The sequence below is a fragment of the Papio anubis genome, chromosome X (genome assembly GCF_008728515.1).
Source record: "Papio anubis isolate 15944 chromosome X, Panubis1.0, whole genome shotgun sequence".
Taxonomy (NCBI): domain Eukaryota; kingdom Metazoa; phylum Chordata; class Mammalia; order Primates; family Cercopithecidae; genus Papio; species Papio anubis.
Window position 1 is genome coordinate 103,623,990 of NC_044996.1, and position 19,679 is coordinate 103,643,668.

Below are 19,679 nucleotides of genomic sequence, written 5' to 3' on the forward strand. Positions count from 1 at the left end.
TCTGCTCGTAGAAATTACTTCCCTTCCTCTGGTAATTTCAAACAATTCTAATTTGAAGTTTGAGGAAAATTAAGGATTTCTCAGATTTCAGGTGAAACTGGAGAGGTAGTTGGAGACCAAATCATGCAGGCCTTTCTCTTTGTGAAGTGTTTGTTCAAGTCTTTGCCCAGATTTTATTGGAGAGTGTGTGTGTGTGTGTGTGTGTGTGTGTATGTGTGTTTTCTTATTGTATTTAGAAGTTACTTATATATTTTGGTTCTTGACTTGGACTGTGTATTGCAAATACTTTCTGTCTCTCTGGTGTTTTAAACAGAGATATCATATCAGATTTTCATTTAAATATCATTACAAGAATGAATGGGAGAAACAAGTTTTTCAGTAGTTCTAGTAGAAGATGGTAGGATGTGGGACATGGAGAGAAGAGGACAGGTTCAAGAGATATTTGAGATAAACTCAGTAGAATTTGTTAGTGAAGATAAGGTAAATGGTGGGTAAGATGAGAGGGAAGTGTCAAGAATGGCTTCAGTTTCTGGTTCATAAGAATACCACCATTACTATGGACTTATTTTGTTTAAGATGTTGATAATCTACATAGAATTATACAGTCATTATTTGCCTTAAGCATAAGACTACTATTTAGAATTTTTTTAAAATTACTGCAAATTGCAAATTTATTGGTCATTTTATGGTTTAGTAATCTTTTTAAATTGTTACCTCATGGATTATAAAAAATACGTTGGAAGTTATATTACTTAAATTTTATTTTGAAAACTATGTTCAATTTGGAGTCTAAAGTAGAATGGCTTCGTGGTTATATAATATGGCTCTAGTAGATGATGAAACAGTAAGACATTAATGGGAAATAGGAACTTAAGAAAATCAATGAATTAAAATTGACTTTTTGTTTTATAGGGGTCCCTTCAGTGTTGTACGACGATGTATCAACAGAGAAACTGGGCAACAATTTGCTGTAAAAATTGTTGATGTAGCCAAGTTCACATCAAGTCCAGGGTTAAGTACAGAAGGTAAGAGATGGATTTCAAGTAAGTTATTTGATGTCTGGCTTTATTTCATCTCCAAAATCCATTTACCAACCTAACCTTCATCTGGGGATGGGGAAGCAGAGGGTGTGATGTAGAGGGAAGTGGGTGGAGACAGTGTAAACTCTATTCTAGTTTGTCAGAATTCTAGGACATAGTATTTGAAAGACAGGGTAATTTACAGAGTTATAAAATCATCTAGGATTTCTATGGGCCTGTGTTTTTTGACTAGGAAGAAAGCAAAAATCTGGACATTTATTTTTTAGGGTCTAATTTTGAATTCTATGACATGGATCATGGGATGGGAAAGGAGAGAGGTGAAATAATGGCAAGGATGATAATTGAAGATTCAGAAGAAACTTAGTTACCTCAAAATGCATCGCTTACTACCTTTAGGATTATGATTTAGTGGAATTAAAACATTCGTATCTCACATTTGGCTTAAGTCACATATGATATATGTGTAAAACTTTGAAAGATCAGTACTGTTAGGACTTTCAGGACTTAAAATTTTGTTTCAACACATTATTATGGATAATCGTATTTATATGTATATTTATAAACAGTACGTAAACATTTTAAAGTTTTTTTTGGTTTTTTAAGCCATAGTTTCATGTAACTGTGACGTACATGCTCATACTACAGATGGCACAATTGATCATGATATTAATTTTTCTAATTAGCCCATTACTAACTTTTCACTTTTCCACAGTTCAGTAAAAAAATGAATCCTTCTTTAGTCCTTCCCTTTTTAATCCCAAGAGCAATACAGTTGATAATTTAGATTAGAAAATCTAGGGCAGTGTAGCCTATTTATATTTTGTCCAGTTGTTTTACCTTGGGAAGTAGAAGCCCACATAATTGTGAGTTAATCTGTTCCTGGAGATCTTTTTTTCTTTTAAATACTTTTGTGACCCTTTGAATTATTATTATTCATATAATGATTATGGAAGATTCTTAGAAGTTGCTACTCACAAAGAATAACTAACTGATTTGTTTTTAGTGCTTTAATATTTAAAATATTATGGTAAGATTTAGAGATTTTATATTTTATGGTTTTATACTCTGGAATTGGCTGTTATTGCTTTTGAATAGAAATTATTTTATAAATCTAGCAACATTTAAAATTGACTTTTAAGTAGAGTTTAGAACAAAATTATATTTCCTTACACTTTTAACTGCCTTTAAGATTAATATTCTGTGTTTGATTTTTCTGTACCTCTGTTGTCTGAGCAAATACTGAGGTGATTTTGTATAAACCTAATTCATTAGACATATGTTCTGATGCTGTTTATAAACTTAGTAAGATTCCAATTTTAAATCACAAGTCTAAGTCAGTTACTCCATTACCAATATTAAATTGGAATAATATAAGCCAAATTCTCATAAGCATTGTTATAAATAATTAAAACAAATATGAATAGCTTCTTTTTCAACCCAAAATTATCAATACCAGAGTTTTGACTTACCTCATTGTTGTAGCAAATTCTAATTCTCTCCAGGCTAAAGATATTTTTTCAGGAAACAATTACTTACCTTCTCATTGGCTGAGATTGTTTATTGACAGATTTCTTCAGCCAGATCTCTTGAGCTACAGACTCAGAATGCCAAGCGAACCTCTGTCTCTTGTCACTTGGTCAGGGGGTCAAATTCCAAATTTACAAAAGGGGAGAGGACTTAGTATATAGTTCATATACCTGATATTAAGTCCTGACTTCATTTAATATAATATGTGGGAGTCTATCGCTGAAGTTATAGCTCACTCCTTCATTGCTTTGCCATTGCTTTGGCTATATAAATGTCTTCAAGTCCTATTCTGAAGACAAACCCAGCCATTCTATTGATCCCTCATCCTCTTAAGCCTCCTTGAACTTAATAGAATCCTGTGCTCTTTTCATATCCTTCCTATATGGTAGGACCACAACGTATAGATATTAAATGATATCCAGTTGGATTCAGGATATTACTCATGACTTTATCTGATTTTGGTCAGAGTTCAGTGGTATTCAAGTGAAAATAGGCAATTGGCCCTTTATATTTATGGCACCAGAATTAAGTTTTTCCATCGTCTTTAGCATAACCACTTAGTACTCAGTATAAAGTTAGGAAACAATCAAAATTCCATCTCCACCACCTCCACCTTTTTTTTTTTGCAATGGGATTCCCATACCCTCTATTGCTCATGTTCATACTAGCTGTCTTGATTCTAACTTGGACACATTTTATTATAAGATGTATAATATATGTAATAAATAGTAAATTATTTCATTATATAAAGTCTCTATGAACAGGACTTCCCCTCCCTCAACTTCTTTCAACCCTTTTCCAGTCACTATGGGCAACACATCTTAACTCCTCTGCTCTTCTGGTCCATTTACAAATTGTTAGGGTCCAAAAATGACGTCATTCATGGCTTAGCATAGAAGGAGATGCTACATAAGAAGACACATATTTTGAAATAAAATTTAACACAGTAAAAAGGAATCCGTAAGTTCAAATAATATCTAGAAATATCTAGATTTACTGTTACATTCTTTCCCAAATAAACTTATCTCTTAAGCAACAGATAATTTAAAATCTATTTTATCTTTATTCTTTCCTTTTTGTTTCATTTTATTATTTTATTTTTAGCTCAGTGGTTTGTTTGCTCTTTGTTATTATCTCAATATTTTTTCTTGTTTTCCTAGTGTACTTGTATTCAAATACATTATTGAGTGAAATAGGTCTTTAAAGGGTTATCTAAGAACCTACCATATGCTATTTATTTGAATAGGTCATTATAATACAAACGATAAATAAAAAGAGCCCCTAGCCTTAAGGGACCTATGTTTTAATAGTCTCCAACCATTGTTTATAACATGGTTTTTATTAGGAAAACAATGTGTAATAAATTTGAAGTAAATCATTTACAAATTAATTTTTTTTGAGATGGGATCTCTCTCTTGCCCAGGCCAGAGTGCAGTGGTGCAATCATGGCTCATTGCAGCCTCGACCTCCCTGAGCTCAGGTTATCCTCCCCTGAACCTCAGCCTCCTGAATAGCTGGGACTACAGGCATGCGCCACCACACACAGCTGATTTTTTTGTATTTTTTGTAGAGATGAGGTTTTGCCATGTTGTTCAGGCTGATCTCAAACTCCTGAGCTCAAGTGATCTACCCACCTTGGCCTCCCAAAGTGTTGGGATTACAGGCATGAGCCTCCACTCCCAGCCCACAAATTTACTTTTGAAATGAAATGTGTTGATTTGTTGGAGACCACCTGTACATGTTTTAATATTTTAAATTCTCATTGCTCTAATGAAGATGAGATATTATAATTGATGAGGCTAAAGATGAGATATTTCATAAAAGATGAGATATTTTTGGATATCTGTTCTCTGTCTTTGCCATCAAAATTATAATTTTTATTTTATAGGACTTCTTAACTTGCAGGTTGCCGAGTATTCAATAATCCCTTGAAATTGTAAGCAGAATTATGTTTATTTTTTTTAGAGTCCATAGCTCTCATTAGATTCCTAAAAAGGTATATTATTCCTAAATGATTTAGAATTTCTCCTTTCACATATATGGAAAAATGAAATTCATGGTTATGAACATGAGATGAATAAGAAGTTTCTACTAAATCAAAGCTGGATGAATTTATATTAGGATATGACTTCTGATGGGGGACTTTTTATACTTACATATACAGCTTCCATTAATGAATTTCCTAGGTTATTATCTTGAACTTTTAATTAATATACTTTTTGTCTCTTATTCTACTGAGCCACTAATTAAATTAGACTTTTTGTTTTAAAAATAGGTATCAAAACTAATTCAGACAAATTATAATAAGGAAACTAAAGGAAAGTAAGATATATAGAATTGGAAACTAAATTATCAAAGTTCTGAGTTCTTGATAGGACTCAGTTCTTTATGGTTTATTGTAAAAGTCCAAAATTAACAATTTCTATTTGGGAGTATTATACGTTGTATTCTAGAAAGAGTATATTTTGGGTTCTAGTTTGCTTAGTCTTCAAGAATGTCTCATTCTAAAGTCTTAGATAGTAGGTGATATCAATGAAATTGAAGAAGTAAGGACCTTGACAATTCTCATTTTAATTTTTAAAAAAGAGAAAACTGACAGAAATGTCAGACTCAACTTGTTCGGGGCTCTGGAGATTGACCAAAGGCTTACAGCTATCCAGGAATAATTTATTCAAGAAAACTGACTGATTCTTGGTAAGAACAGTGAACTTCATAGCATTGTATAATAATTTGTCCCATTTACTTCCCCCTTTTTTCCAGTTCTGTAGTAACCTTGAAAACAAACAGTTCACAATCACAATGAAAACCAGCAACTTGACAGCCATCAAAGGAGGCTGAATGGGGATGGAGCTCCTCCAAGGCTGCATTCCCATAATATTGTCATTTTTTTACTTGTCTGGTAGTTACCTGGAAGACTTCTCAGTACATTTGTGTTTTTATAAAGGAATACCAGAGAGTGGGTAATTTATAAAGAAAAGAGGTTTATTTGGCTCATGGTTCTGCAGGCTGTACAAGAAGCATGACACCAGCATCTGCTTCTGGTGAGGGCTTCAGGAAACTTCCAATCCCGGTAGAAGGGGAAGGGGAGCCAGTGTGTACAGAGATCACCTGGCAAGAGAGGAAGCAAGAGAGAGATGAGAGGTACTAGGTTGTTTTTTTTTTTGTTTTTTTTTTTTTTTTGAGACGGAGTCTTACTCTGTCCCCCAGGCTGGAGTGCAGTGGTGCAATCTCGGCTCACTGCAAGCTCCGCCTCCTGGGTTTACGCCATTCTCCTGCTTCAGCCTCCTGATTAGCTGGGACTACAGGTGCCCGCCACCTCGCCCGGCTAGTTTTTTGTATTTTTAGTAGAGACGGGGTTTCACCATGTTAGCCAGGATGGTCTCGATCTCCTGACCTTGTGATCCGCCTGCCTCGGCCTCCCAAAGTGCTGGGATTACAGGCTTGAGCCACGGCGCCCGGCCAAGAAAGAAAGCCCAAAAGCCTACAGCACCCGGTATTCCCAGGCGGTCTCCCATCCAAGTACTAACCAGGCCCGACCCTGCTTAGCTTCCGAGATCAGACGAGATCGGGCGTGTTCAGGGTGGTATGGCTGTAGACTAGGTTGTTTTTAACAACCAGCTCTCATGATAACTAACAGAGTGAGAACTCGTTACTGCCAGGATGGCACCAAGGCATTCATGAGGGATCCACCCCCATGACTCAGATAGCTCCATTGGGCCCCTACCTTCAACATTGGGGATCAGTCTTCAACATGAGGTTTCAGGGGACAGACATCCCAACTATAGCAACCCCTCTTGCAAGACTGTCTTTAATTGGCCTGACTCAGAGATCACCCAGTGCAGAAAAAAGTTTCCTCTGGGGGCATTTGCCAAAAATCTTTAGAGGTAGTTATTTAATTTCATTGCTGCCTGAGGCATAGATAACAGCTGGGCAAACAAAAAGCTAACCTAAAACCTTAAAACAAAAAGCTAGGGAATGAGATGCCCATAGAGGCTTTGAAAAAGCTACAATGTATTCTCTAGAAAATATTATGTTAAGAAAGTCATGCACATATATAAGACTGTGAACAAGCTCAGAAAAAATCTAAGAAGGACTTAATTTCTCACCTCTAGCTGACTTTCAGGCTATGCAAACAGGAATTGAATGATAAGGTAGACATGTGATCTCCCTGAGTGAGTGTTGAAGGTATGCCCTACGCATCCACAAAACCCTGGAGCAAAGACTAAGCTAAACAAGCAGAGACATAAAAAAGAATACAGACAGCAGAATGTGTTCCCCCCAAAAAATCACTAAGCAAAGAGCAGGAGTAACAATAAACAGCAACAACAAGTCCTGCAGAAAAGGAGATTCTGATTTTTAGAGTTGACACATAATATTATTTAAGACACCCAGTTTTCAACAAAAAATTATGAGGCATGCAAAGAAACAAGAAAATATAGCTCATACTTTGGGGAGGAAAGCAATCCATAGAAACTGTTCCTGAGCAAACCCAGATGCCCAGATGTTGGACTTACTAGAAAAAGAGTTATCAAATAGAAAGTATCAAAAATGAGATAGAAAGTATAAAAAATGAAAAGAGAAAATCAAATCAAAATTCTGGAATTGAAAAATACAATAACTAAAGAGGCTCAGCAGCATATATGAGGAGGCAGAATAAAGAATCAGAACCAGAAGACATGAAGATAGGTTCATTGTAATTATCTAGTCTCCAGAACTGAAAGATAAAAGAATGAGCTAAATGAGCAGAGCCTCAGAGACCTCTGGGGATACCATCAAGAATACCAACATATGCATAATGAGAACTTCAAAAGGAAAGGAGAGAAAGGAGTAGAAAGAATATTTGAAGAAATAATGGCCCAAAACTTCTTAAATTTGATGAAAACATAAGTCTACACAACCAATAAGTTCAGCAAACTCCAAGTAGGATAAATGCAAAAAAACACCATAATCAAGCTGTCAAAAGCTACGGACAAGGGGATTATCTTGAAAACAGCAAGGGAGAACTGGAAAATCACTTACAAGGGATCTATAAAAATATTAACAGCAGATTTCTCTCAAAAACCGAGGATACTGAAAGGCAACAGGGTAACATTCAAAGTGCTAAAAGAAAAATAATATCTACCAAGAATTCTTTATCTAGCAAAAACATACTTCAAGCATGTAGGATAAATGAAGATATTTTCAGATAAACAAAAACTGGTAGAATTTGTCACTAGCTTCCTTGCCCTACAAGGAATACTAAAAGTCATTATTTATGCTAAAAAGAAAAAAATTAATTTTTTTAATTTTTAATTTTTATGGGTATATAGTAGATATATATATTTATAGGTTACATGAGATATTTTGATACACAATCACATCAGGGTAAGTGGGGTATTCATCACTTCAAACATTTAACCTTTGTGTTACAAACAATCCAGTTATATTCTTTCAGTTATTTTAAAATGTACAATTAAATTATTAAATTATTTTTCACTATAGTCACCCTGTTGTGCTAGCAAATACTAGGTCTTATTCATTCTTTCTATTTTTTGTACCCATTAACCATCCCTACTTTCCCCACCTCCCACCAGTCCCCCTGCCAACTACCCTTTCCAGTCTCTGGTAAGCACTCTTCTACCTGTATCCTCCTGACTTCAATTATTTTAATATTTAGCTCCCACAAATAAGCGAAACATGCAATGTTTGTCTTCCTGTGCCTGGCTTATTTCATTTAACATAATGGCCTCCAGTCCTGTCCACGTTGTTGCAGATGACAGGATCTCATTCTTCCTTATGGCTGAATAGTACCCCATTGTGTATATGTACCACATTTTCTTTATCCATTCATCTGTTGATGGACACTTAGGTTGATTCCAAGTCTTGGCTATTGTGAATAGTGCTGCAGTAAACATGGGAGTGCAGATACCGCTTAGATATACTGATTTCCTTTCTTTTGGGTATATACCTAGGAGTGGGTTTGCTGGATTGTATGATGGCTCTATTTTTTAGTTTTTTGAGGAACCTCCAAACTGTTCTCCATGGTAGTTGTACTAATTTACATTCTCACCAACAGTGTATGAGGGTTACCTTTTCTCTACATCCTTGCCAGCATTTGTTACTGCCTAACATTTAGATAATAGCCATTCTAAGTGTAGTAAAAGTATAGTAAAAGGAATGACAAGAAATCAAAGTGGAACACCATAAAATATCTATTTAACACAAAAGGAAGCAGTATTGGAGGAATACAGGAACAAAAAAGACAGATAGAAAACCAGTAGTAAAATTACAAACATAAATTGTACCTTTTCAGTAATAATATTAAATATAAATGAATTAAACACTCCAATTACAAGGCAGAGATTGGGAACATGGATGAAAAACAGGTGAGATGGTATCTCATGTAGTTTTTTGCTGTCTACAAGAGACATACTTCAGATTTTAAAAATACATGTAAGTTGAAAGTAAATGAGTAGAAAAAGATATACAGTGCAAACAGTAACCAAAAGAGCTCTGAAGTGGCTATTACTAATATCAGATGAAATAGACTTTAATAATTAAATCAGAAATTTAATAATCAAACAAATTGTTACTAGAGATAAAGAAGGACATATTATAATAATAGCAGCATTAATCCATCAAGAAGATTTAGCAATTATAAACATATATGCACCTAAGAACAAAGCTCCAAAATACATGAAACAGAAAAAGACAATTAGAGGGAGAAATAGAGAATTCAGCAATAATAGTTGGAGACTTCAATACCTGACTTAATAATGGATTCAACAACTAAACAGAAGATCATTAAAGAAAGGGAAGGTGGATTTGGGCATCACTAGAAACCAACAAGACCTAACAGACATCTGTATAACACTCCACTCAACAACAGGAGACTATACATTCTTCTCAAGTACACATAGAACATTATCTAGGATAGACTGCATTAGCCTGTCAAATATGTCTCAATCAATTTAAAAATATCTGAAATCATACAAAGTATCTTCTCTGGCCACAATGGAATGAAACCAGAAATCAATAACAGAAACAAATTTGGGAAATTCACAAAGATGTGGAAATTAACATAGTAGCCAGTGGGTCAAAGAAGAAATTACAAGAATACTTAAAAAATACTCTGAGATGAATGAAAACAAAAATGTAACATATCAATATTTATGAGATGCAGCAAAAGCAGTGAGTGGGGGAAGTTTATTATTGTAAATGCCTATATTGAAAATTAAGAAAGAGCTCAAATCAATAATTTAACCTTCCACTTTAAGAAACTGGAAAAGAATACTAAACTTCACAGGCAAAAATAAGGAAGTAATAAGGATTATAGGAGACATAGAGACGAGAAAAAACAATGGAAGAAGTCAATAAAACCAAAAATTGTTTCTTTGAAAAGGTAAAAATAAAAATTGAGTATACTTCTTGAGTAAAACTGACTCAAGAAGAAATAGAAGATCTGAGTAAACCTGTGATAAGAATAGACTGATATGTACTCAAAATTTTCCCATAAAGGAAAACCCAGGCCCAGATAGCTTAAGCTAAAAAGCATCCAGATTGAAAAGGAAGACTTAAAATGCCCTCTATTTGCATATAACATTATCATGTATATATGAAAATCCAAAGAAATTCACAAAAAGACTTAGATGTAATAAGTGAGCTTAGCAAGGTTGCAGGATACAAGATCAATATACAAAAACCAATTGTATTTCTATACACAAGCAGTGAAAAATCTAAAAATGAAGTTAAGAAAGCAATTCCATTTACCGTAGCATCAAAGAGAATAAAATCCTTAGGAAGATACTTAACCAAGGAAGTGCAAGGCTTATAAATGGAAAACTATAAATATTGTTGAGAAAAATTAAGGAAGTCCTAAGTAAATGGTAAGATCTCTCATGTTTGTCTACTAGAAGACTTAATGGTAAAGTGAAAATATTTCCCAAATTGATCTATGGATTCAAAATCCCTACTGGCGCTTTTTGTAAAAATTGGCAAACTGATCCAAAAATCTCCATGGCAAAACAAGGTACCCTGAATAGCTTTAACAATCCTGAAAAACAACGGACAAAGTCACATTTTTCAATTTCAGAATTTTTTTTTTTCTGGAGATGGAGTGTCACTCTTGTCATCCAGGCTAGAGTGCAATCTCGGTTCACTGCAACCTTCGCCTCCTGAGTTCAAGCGATTCTCATGCCTCAGCCTCCCGAGTAGCTGGGATTACAGGTGTGTGCCACCACACCCGGCTATTTTTTTTGTATTATTAGTAGAGACAGGGTTTCGCCATGTTGGCCAGGCTGGTCTTAAACTCCTGACCTCAGATGAGCCACCTGCCTCGACCTCCCAGGGTGCTGAGATTATGGGCATGAGCCACTGCTCCCAGCCCAGAATTTTTTATAAGCTACATCAATACACATAGTGTAATCCTGGCATAAGGATAGACATATAGGTTGATGAAATTGAATTAACAATCCAGTAGTAAATCCACATATTCACAGTCAAATAATTTTCAACTGTGGTGCCAAGATTGTTCAGTGGAGAAAGAATCGTTTATTCAAAACAGTGGTATTCAGACAACTGGATGCTGACATGCAAAAGATTGAAGATGGACCTCTACCCCTCACCATATACAAAAATTAACGCAAAGTAGATCAAAGATTTAAATGTATGAGTTAACACCATGAAATTTTTAGAGAAAACATAGACATAAATCTTTATGACCTTGGATTAAGTAATGGTTTCTTCATTATTACACCTAAAGCACAAGCAACTGAAGAAAAAAAATAGATAATGGGATTCATCATAATTTAAAATTTTTATGCTTCAATAGACACTATCAAGAAAGTAAAAAGAGGCTAGGTGCGGTGGCTCATGCCCATAATCTCAGCACTTTGGAAGGCCGAGGCATGCAGATCACTTGAGGTCAAGAGTTCGAGACCAGCCTGGCCAACATGGCAAAACCCTGTTTCTACTAAAAATACAAAAGTTAGCCAGGGATGGTGGTGCATGCCTGTAATCCCAGCTTCCCAGCTACTCAGGAGGCTGAGGCATGAGAATTACCTGAACTCAAGAGGCAGAGGTTGCAGTGAGCCAAGATCATGCCACCGCAGTCCAGCCTGGGTGACAGAGTGAGACTGTCGCCCCCACCCCCCCCAAAAAAAAGAAAGAAAAAGATAATAGACAGCATTGGGGGAACTATTTGCAAATCATATATTTGATAATCTAGTATCTCAGGTATACAGAGAACTCTTTAAAAGTCAACAATAAATAAAAACAGATAACCTGATTAAAATGATAATGGATTTGAATAGACATTTCTTCAAATAATATTTACAAATGGTCAGTAAACACATGAAAAGACATTCAGTGTCATTGGCTTTTAGGAAAATAGAAATCCAAACCATAATGAGATACCACTTCACACCCACTAAAATGGCTGTAGTACAACAAAACAAAACAAAAAAAACAAAAACAAACAGTAACATGTGTTGGCAAGGATTTGGAGAATTTGGAACCATCGTACATTGCTATTGGGAATATAAAATGATGTAACCGCTCTTGAAAAGTGTGGCAGTTCCTCAAAAGTTGAACTTAGAGCACCCTATGACCTAGCAATTCTCCTCCTAGGTATATACCCAAAAGCATTGAAAACATAGGTAGACACGAAAACTGGTACGTGAATAGTCATTGCAGCATTATTTGTAGCAGGCAAATGTGGAAACAAACCAAACGTTCATCAACTGATGAATGGGTAAGCAAAATGAATATTACATACAATAGAATATTTATTGTTCAGCCTTTAAAAGGAATTAAAGGTATGCAAAACTGGTTCAACATTTGAAAATCAATTAATGTTATCCATCACGTCAACAAGCTAAAGAAGAAAAATTACTTGGTCATATTAGTAGATGGAGAAAAGGCAGTTGACAAAATCCAGCACCCTCAACTTGATAACGAACGTCTACAAAAAAACCCTACAGCTAACATCTTACTTAATGGTGAGAAACTAGATGTTTTTCCCCTAAAATTGGGAACAAGACCAGAATGTTCCTGTTCTCTACTCCTGTTCAACATCCTACCAGAAACCCTTGCTAATGCAATAAGACATAAGGAAATAAAAGCTATACGGATTGGGGGAAAAGAAGTAAAACTATCTTTGTTCTGAGATGACATGATTGTCTATGTAGAAAGTCCCAAAAATCCCAGAGAATCAACAACAACAAACTCCTGGAACAAATAAGGGATTATAGCAGGTTGCAGGTTACAAGGTTAACATATAAAAAGTCTGTCGCTTTCTTACATGCCAGCAATGTGCAAGTGGAATTTGAAATTTAAAATATAACACATTATATTAACACCAAAATATTGAACTGTTTATGTATAAACATAACAAAATATATACAAGATACATACAAAGGAAATTTCTAAACTTTGATGAAAGAAATCAAAAAAGATCTAAATAAATATATATTCCATGTTCGTGGATAACAAGACTCAATGTTGTTAAGAATCAATTCTTACCAACTTGATCTGTAGGTTCAGTGCAATTCCAAGCATAATTTCAAGAAGTGACTTTGTGGATATTGACAAACTGATCTAAATTTTATATGGAAAGGCAAAAGATTCAGAATAGACACCATATTATTGAAGAATAAGAACGAAGTTGGAGAACTGACACTACCTGACTTCAGTACTTGACTTCAATACTTTAAGGCTACAGTAATCATGACAGTGTGGTATTGGTGAAGGAATAAGCAAATAGATCCATAGAATAGAATAGAGACCCTAGAAGTAGATCCACACAAATATTGTCAATAGATCTTTGACAAAGTAGCAAAGGCAAACCAATGGAAAAAAGATAGTCTTCTCAACAAGGGGTGCCAGAACAACTGGACATCCACATGAATAAAAATGAATTTAGACATAGACCTTACATTTTTCCAATAAGTTTTTTCATAATACTTTTCCCCTTAGACCAGGAATAAGGCAAAGTTGATCACTTTTCACCATTCTTCTTCAACATATTTCTGGAAGCTACCACAGTAAGGGAAGAAAGGTAGATATAAGCATGTAGATTGGAACGGAAGAAATGAAACTGTCCCTGTTTGCTGATGATGTGACAGTCTACATAGAAAAATGAAAAGGAATCTACAAATAAAAAGAGAAACTCCTAGAACTAGTGAGCGAGTTTGTCAAGGATATGAGATAAAATACCAAAAATCAGCTATTTCTCTATACTCACAAAGAACACCTGGAAACCATAGTTAAAAGCATAATACCATTTGCAGTTGCTTAAAATAAAATGAAGTGCTTAGGTATAAATCCCACAAAACATACACAAACCTTGTATGGTGAAAACTACGGAACTCTGGTGAAAGAAATTAAAGATCTAAATAAATGAAGAGATGTACTCTGTTCAGGGATTGGAAAACTCAACATAGTAAATATATAATTTCTCCCCAAATTTATCTCTAGATTTGACCCAATTTCAATTAAAATCCTAGGAAGTTTTTTTATGGATATAGAAGGCTTATCCTAAAATATTTCTGGAAAGGAAAAAGAGTAAGAATAGCTAAAACAATTTTGAAAAACTATGATAAAGCGGGAGGAATCATTCTACCCACTATATAGTGGGAGGAATCATTCTACCCACTATATAGATTTATATAGCTATAGGAATTAATATAGGGTAGTACTGGCAGAGAGATAGACACGTAGCTTGATGGAACAGATTAGATTACCCATAAGTACCCCCTCACAAGTACAGCCAAATAGTTTTTGAGAAAGATTCAAACCCAATTCAATGAAGAAAGGGTAACTTTTTTCTACAAATGGTGGGGAGCAATTGGACATCCATAGGCCAAAAATGAACCTCAATTTAAACCTCATGCCCTATAAAAAATTAACTCAAAATAGATCATAGATTTAAATATAAAACCTAAAGCTACATAGCTTTTTTTTTTTTTTTTTTTTTTTTAAAGACAGAGTCTCACTCTGTCGCCCAGGCTGGAGTTCAGTGGCGCGATCTTGGCTCACTGCAACCTCCCCCTCCCGGGTTCAAGTGATTCTTGTGCCTCAGCCTCCTGAGTAGCTAGCTAGCTGGGGCTACATGCACATACCACTATGCCTGGCTAATTATTAGTATTTTTAGTACAGACGGGGTTTCACCATGTTGGCCAGGCTGGTCTCAAATTCCTGACCTCAGGTGATCCACCTGCCTTGGCCTGCCAAAGTGCTGGGATTACTGGCATGAGCCACCACGCCTGGCCGAAATACATAACTTTTGAAAGAAAATGTACCCTAATATCATTACGACATGGAGGGAGATGAAGAATTCTTAGACATGACACTAAATGCACAATTCGTAGATGAAAAAAGAAAGAAAAAAAAACCCTCAACAGTAAAAAATAAAACAAATAGTCCAATTGGACAATGGTTAAAAGACATGAACATTTTTCCCAAAAAGGGTTATACAGGTTCTAAACAATTACATGAAAATATGTTCAACATCATTATCCATTAGGGAAATGCAAATTAAAGCCACAATAAGATATTGCTCCACACTTAATAGAACAACTACAATAAAAAGGTGAGGCCAGGGGCAGTGGTTCACACCTGTAATTCCAGCACTTTCACAGGCTGAGGTGGGAGGATTGCTTGAGCCCAGGAGTTCAAGACCAGTCTGTGCAACGTGGGGAGACCCTGTCTCTTAAAACAAATAAATAACAATAATGACAATACCATATTCTGGCAAGGATGCAGAGAACTGGATCTTTCATGTATCTGGTGTGAATATAAAGTGGTACAGTCACTCCAGAAAAGAGTTAGACAGCTTCTTTAAAATTTTAAAACATACATTTGCCATACAACCCAGCAGTTATACTCCTGGGAAATGTACATAAGTATATTCCTAAGGAAATGAAAACTTATGTTCACAGTAAGACCTGTAATCAAGTTTTTATAGCAGCTATACTCATCATAGCTAAAATTTGGAAAGTACCAAAATATCCTGCAATGGGTTAATGGTTAAATGAATTGTGGTACATCTATACCATGGAATCCTACTGAGCAATAAAAATGAAAAATCTGATGCATGCAACTACTTGGATAGATCTCAAGAAATTCTACTTCGTTAAAAAAAACTTATCTCTTAACTGTCGTGTACTGTATGATTTCCTTTATATAAGTTTCAAAGTGATAAAATTATAGAACTGGAGAACAGATTAGTGATTGTCAGGTGTGGGACTCTGCAAAGTTTAGGTGAGGATTGTGAGATGGGTGAGTGGGTGTGACTAGAAAGGGTTAGCACATGGGGTTTTTGTGGGAGATCATTATGTAGCAGTTCTATATCTCTATTTTGGTGGTGACTACTTGAATTTACACACAGTGATAAAATTGAATAGCTCTGCACATAGACACATGAGTGCGTGTAAAACTATTGAAATCAAAATAAAGTCTGTTGGTTGTATCAATAGTCAGTTTCCTGGTTTTGATATTGTACTACTGTTATATGCTACTATGGGGGAAAATGCGTTAAAGGTACACAAAATCTCTGTACTACTTTTGCAACTTTCTGTTAATGTACAATTATTTTAAAATTTTAAAAAATTGTAAAGTTTCCGTTATAAACTGTTTGCTCTTCCATGAAAGAGATAATTAGCCCACAAATATTTGGGAGTATAGGTAAAAACATTTTAACTAAAGGTTTTGATTTCCAAACAATCCAAATTGTTCTGCACAGGCAAACCCTGACTGATGTAACTGATAGCATCATCAAAAACTATCACTTGTTTTCCTCAAGAAACATGAATATTTAATAGATTTCATTTACATGGGGAATTTATATTCATTTTGTGGAATAGTTACTGGTTTAGTTAATAAATCTATATACCTTCCTTTGCATGCAGAAATCATTTGCCAAAACCTTTTATTCACAGTTGCATTTTCTTAGTGTCATCATTTGCTTGACTATGGCTTGCAGTTGATATTGTTAGAAGTAATCCAGCAAATTTCAAGATATTAAGGCTTATACTTTTAATTTTGTCATGCAAAATACTATAGAATATGCTTCCAGAACAGTTTGATCATGTATTTTTTAATTCCAGTCTCATATTTAATATATCAAATTATAGTTTGTAAATTTAATATTTAAAATGAAAATACTAATTCTTTGAAACATTAATGAATTATGTTCATTATGTGATATAATGAATATGTCACATAATATAAATGTGCAATATTTTATTTTTGAGTTGTCAGATAATCATTTTGAGCATTGGTATTGTTATAGATTCTTAAGGATGATGAAATCCTTAAACGTTAATTGTGGTTCTGTGGAGAGAAGGGTTTTGTATTTCATGGAATAGTTTGAGCAAAACTACTAGAGAACAGCTTCTAGCTGCTGTAATAATTTTCAACGTAACACCTCCTTTTCACAGTTCCCGATTATAATAGTAATTTATTGTTTTGCTCATTGGCTAGTTTTTCCTAAAGGGGATTTCCCTTAGGTTTTTTTTTGTTTTTCTTTACTTTTAAAGCAAATTTTCTTTGTATAGAATTTCATGTATTTCTGTAGACCTTATATCTTTTTTTTCTACAGGACAATTTCTATCTGTAGACCTTAGACAATAAGTTATGAGTACTGTTTTAGCAAACTGCACATCTTTGGCTGTTTTTCCTAATGGTTTTTTTTTTTTTTTTATTTTTTTTTTTTTTTTTTGAGACGGAGTCTCACTCTGTCGCCCAGGCTGGAGTGCAGTGGCCGGATCTCAGCTCACTGCAAGCTCCGCCTCCCGGGTTCACGCCATTCTCCTGCCTCAGCCTCCCGAGTAGCTGGGACTACAGGCGCCCACCACCTCGCCCGGCTAGTTTTTTTGTATTTTTTAGTAGAGACGGGGTTTCACCAGATTAGCCAGGATGGTCTCGATCTCCTGACCTTGTGATCCACCCGTCTCGGCCTCCCAAAGTGCTGGGATTACAGGCTTGAGCCACCGCGCCCGGCCTCCTAATGGTTTTATGTATGTGTGTCTGTTTTGAATTTTTTCAGGCTAATGAGAGTCAACTTTAAATACGTCTGTTTCTTAATGATTAATTTTGCTGTATTATGACAAGCATTTCTGGATAACTGTATTTAAAATGAGATACAAATATTACAAATGTAAAATTTATACTTGTCTTGCTAATCAGATCCTGCTATTCTAGTGAAAAACTGCTGATGAATCTCTAAACCTGACACAATTTATAGTGATTATGCCTGAGATCAACTGCATGGGAAAAGAAAACTTATTTCTTTCATCTTGTTTTTTGCCTTTTAGAAAACAGTGTAGATTACCTACTTCTGAAAGTATATGGCTATTTGTTAACTAAAATGACTCAAACTTGTTCAATATAATTCTAGGTGTAAACATGGCTTGATATTACATGTAACATGTTGGCCATAATCCCCAATATCAACATTTTATTTGCAAATGTCTCTTAACCTGAATTTCTCATCTCATATGACTTCACTATGTTGATGAGGAGGCTCGTGTTTATGTAATAGAACTCTCAAAGCTCATTGGCTCACATATTCAATTTATCTTAGTATTATCTTAATGTTACATTCAGGAAATGTAGCAATATGAAAAAAAAAAAAGATGAGTTTCTCTGCTCATTTTTTATTCTAAAATAAAGCAGCTTTTTAAAAATGTTTTTCCAGGCCGGGCACAGTGGCCAGGCATGGTGGCTCATGCCTGTAATCCCAGCACTTTGAGAGGCCGAGGTGGGTGGATCACCTGAGGTCAGGAGTTCAAGACTAGCCTGGCCAACATGGTGAAACCCTGTCTCTACTAAAAATATTTATTTTTAATGTTTTTCCTCTACTATATATGGAATTTGTGTTTCACAAGTTAAAAAGTGCTTTTTATCATTGTTGTTCTCTTTTTCTATACAAATAGCTACCTATTTTCTTTCAAATCTGTATTTTGCTAGCTTTTACATTATGTGACGTAGAGAATTCCTTAGGAAACTGTGGGAATAGAAAATAGATGAAGGCAGAGAATTTGGTGGGTTGACATAACCCTTGATATATGGGCTACAGTAGCTGGAAAATTCAGTCTATACACTAGATACAAGATGAATTTTGCAGTATACTTGCTGATTAAAATTTGAGTCTGAAGAATTAGATGAGGGGTGTTCTTGGATGTATTGAATAAGTTACCATTATCCCATCTATGTGAAGAGCCTTTGGAAATAACCTAAGAAGTGTCTTTTGTTATTAAGTTTCCTCTGTAAGAAATTTGTATTACACAATTAAATAATACATGTCAGATAGAAAATATAATAAATTCCAACTTAGGAGACAGTTTATTCAAAAGAATTATTGCAAGAGGGAGAGAGAAACTATTGCAATAGGGAGTGGGGTCTATTTTAATAGAGAGAACACTCTCACTGTAAGATCTATGAGTATCTCAAGGGTTAGGCAAAAAATATTTTTCTTTTATGGGAGGAATAAACAAGATTAGAAAGAACTTGGTAGGAGGAAGTGGGAAGGCCTGGGGGAAGGAGAGAAGCTTAACCAGTTTGATTAACAAGCAACTTCAGACTGGGTGTAAGAGCTCCTAATTGTTCACAAAAACTCCTATACAATATCAAGCACGAATAATTTTAAGGGAACCACTTTTCAAATTCTTACTATATATACTCTTCGTAAAGTTGATATACTTAAGAAAATGTCTGTAATGGACATAGAAGTTCTCCTTTCTCATATCCCCTTTCACAAATTTTTCTTCTCTCATTTTACTATCGTCCTTCCTCTTACCCATCCAGAATCTTAATTGTGGTGTGTTACAAGATCTGTTGTAATATGTATCAAAACTTCCAGGGCGCCAAACGAAAGGACAGTTTGAAAATTGGCATCATTGTTGAGAAAGTGAATAACTCTGAAAGACCAATAACATACTTTTTCAAGTTAGGTCTATTCTTGCTTTGCTTTCAACAAAATTGATGGATGACCTTATCAATTTGTAAGTTGATGGATTATTAAGAGTAATTTTTATGGCTCACTCCTATAATCCCAGCACTTGGGGAGGCAGAGGTGGGCAGATCACCTGAGCCTAGGAGTTCAAGACCACCCTGGGCACAACATAGTAAAAC

General features: G+C 35.0%; 1 protein-coding gene and 1 non-coding gene across 3 annotated transcripts in view; one reads left to right on the plus strand and one right to left on the minus strand.

Annotated features, from left to right (window-relative positions):
- The first annotated feature begins 918 nt into the window (after nt 1–918).
- Nucleotides 919–19,679, plus strand: part of CASK (calcium/calmodulin dependent serine protein kinase) — a 323,187-nt gene continuing 304,426 nt past the window's right edge. For both annotated transcript variants that reach the window (XM_031661015.1, XM_031661016.1), the window contains exon 1: nt 919–1,025. The gene's annotated coding sequence lies outside the window, so the exon portion shown is untranslated. The remainder of the gene's footprint in view (nt 1,026–19,679) is intronic.
- On the minus strand, nt 6,046–6,164 carry LOC116272174. Its single transcript, XR_004180904.1, has one exon. It is a non-coding gene; the product is annotated as a 5S ribosomal RNA (ribosomal RNA).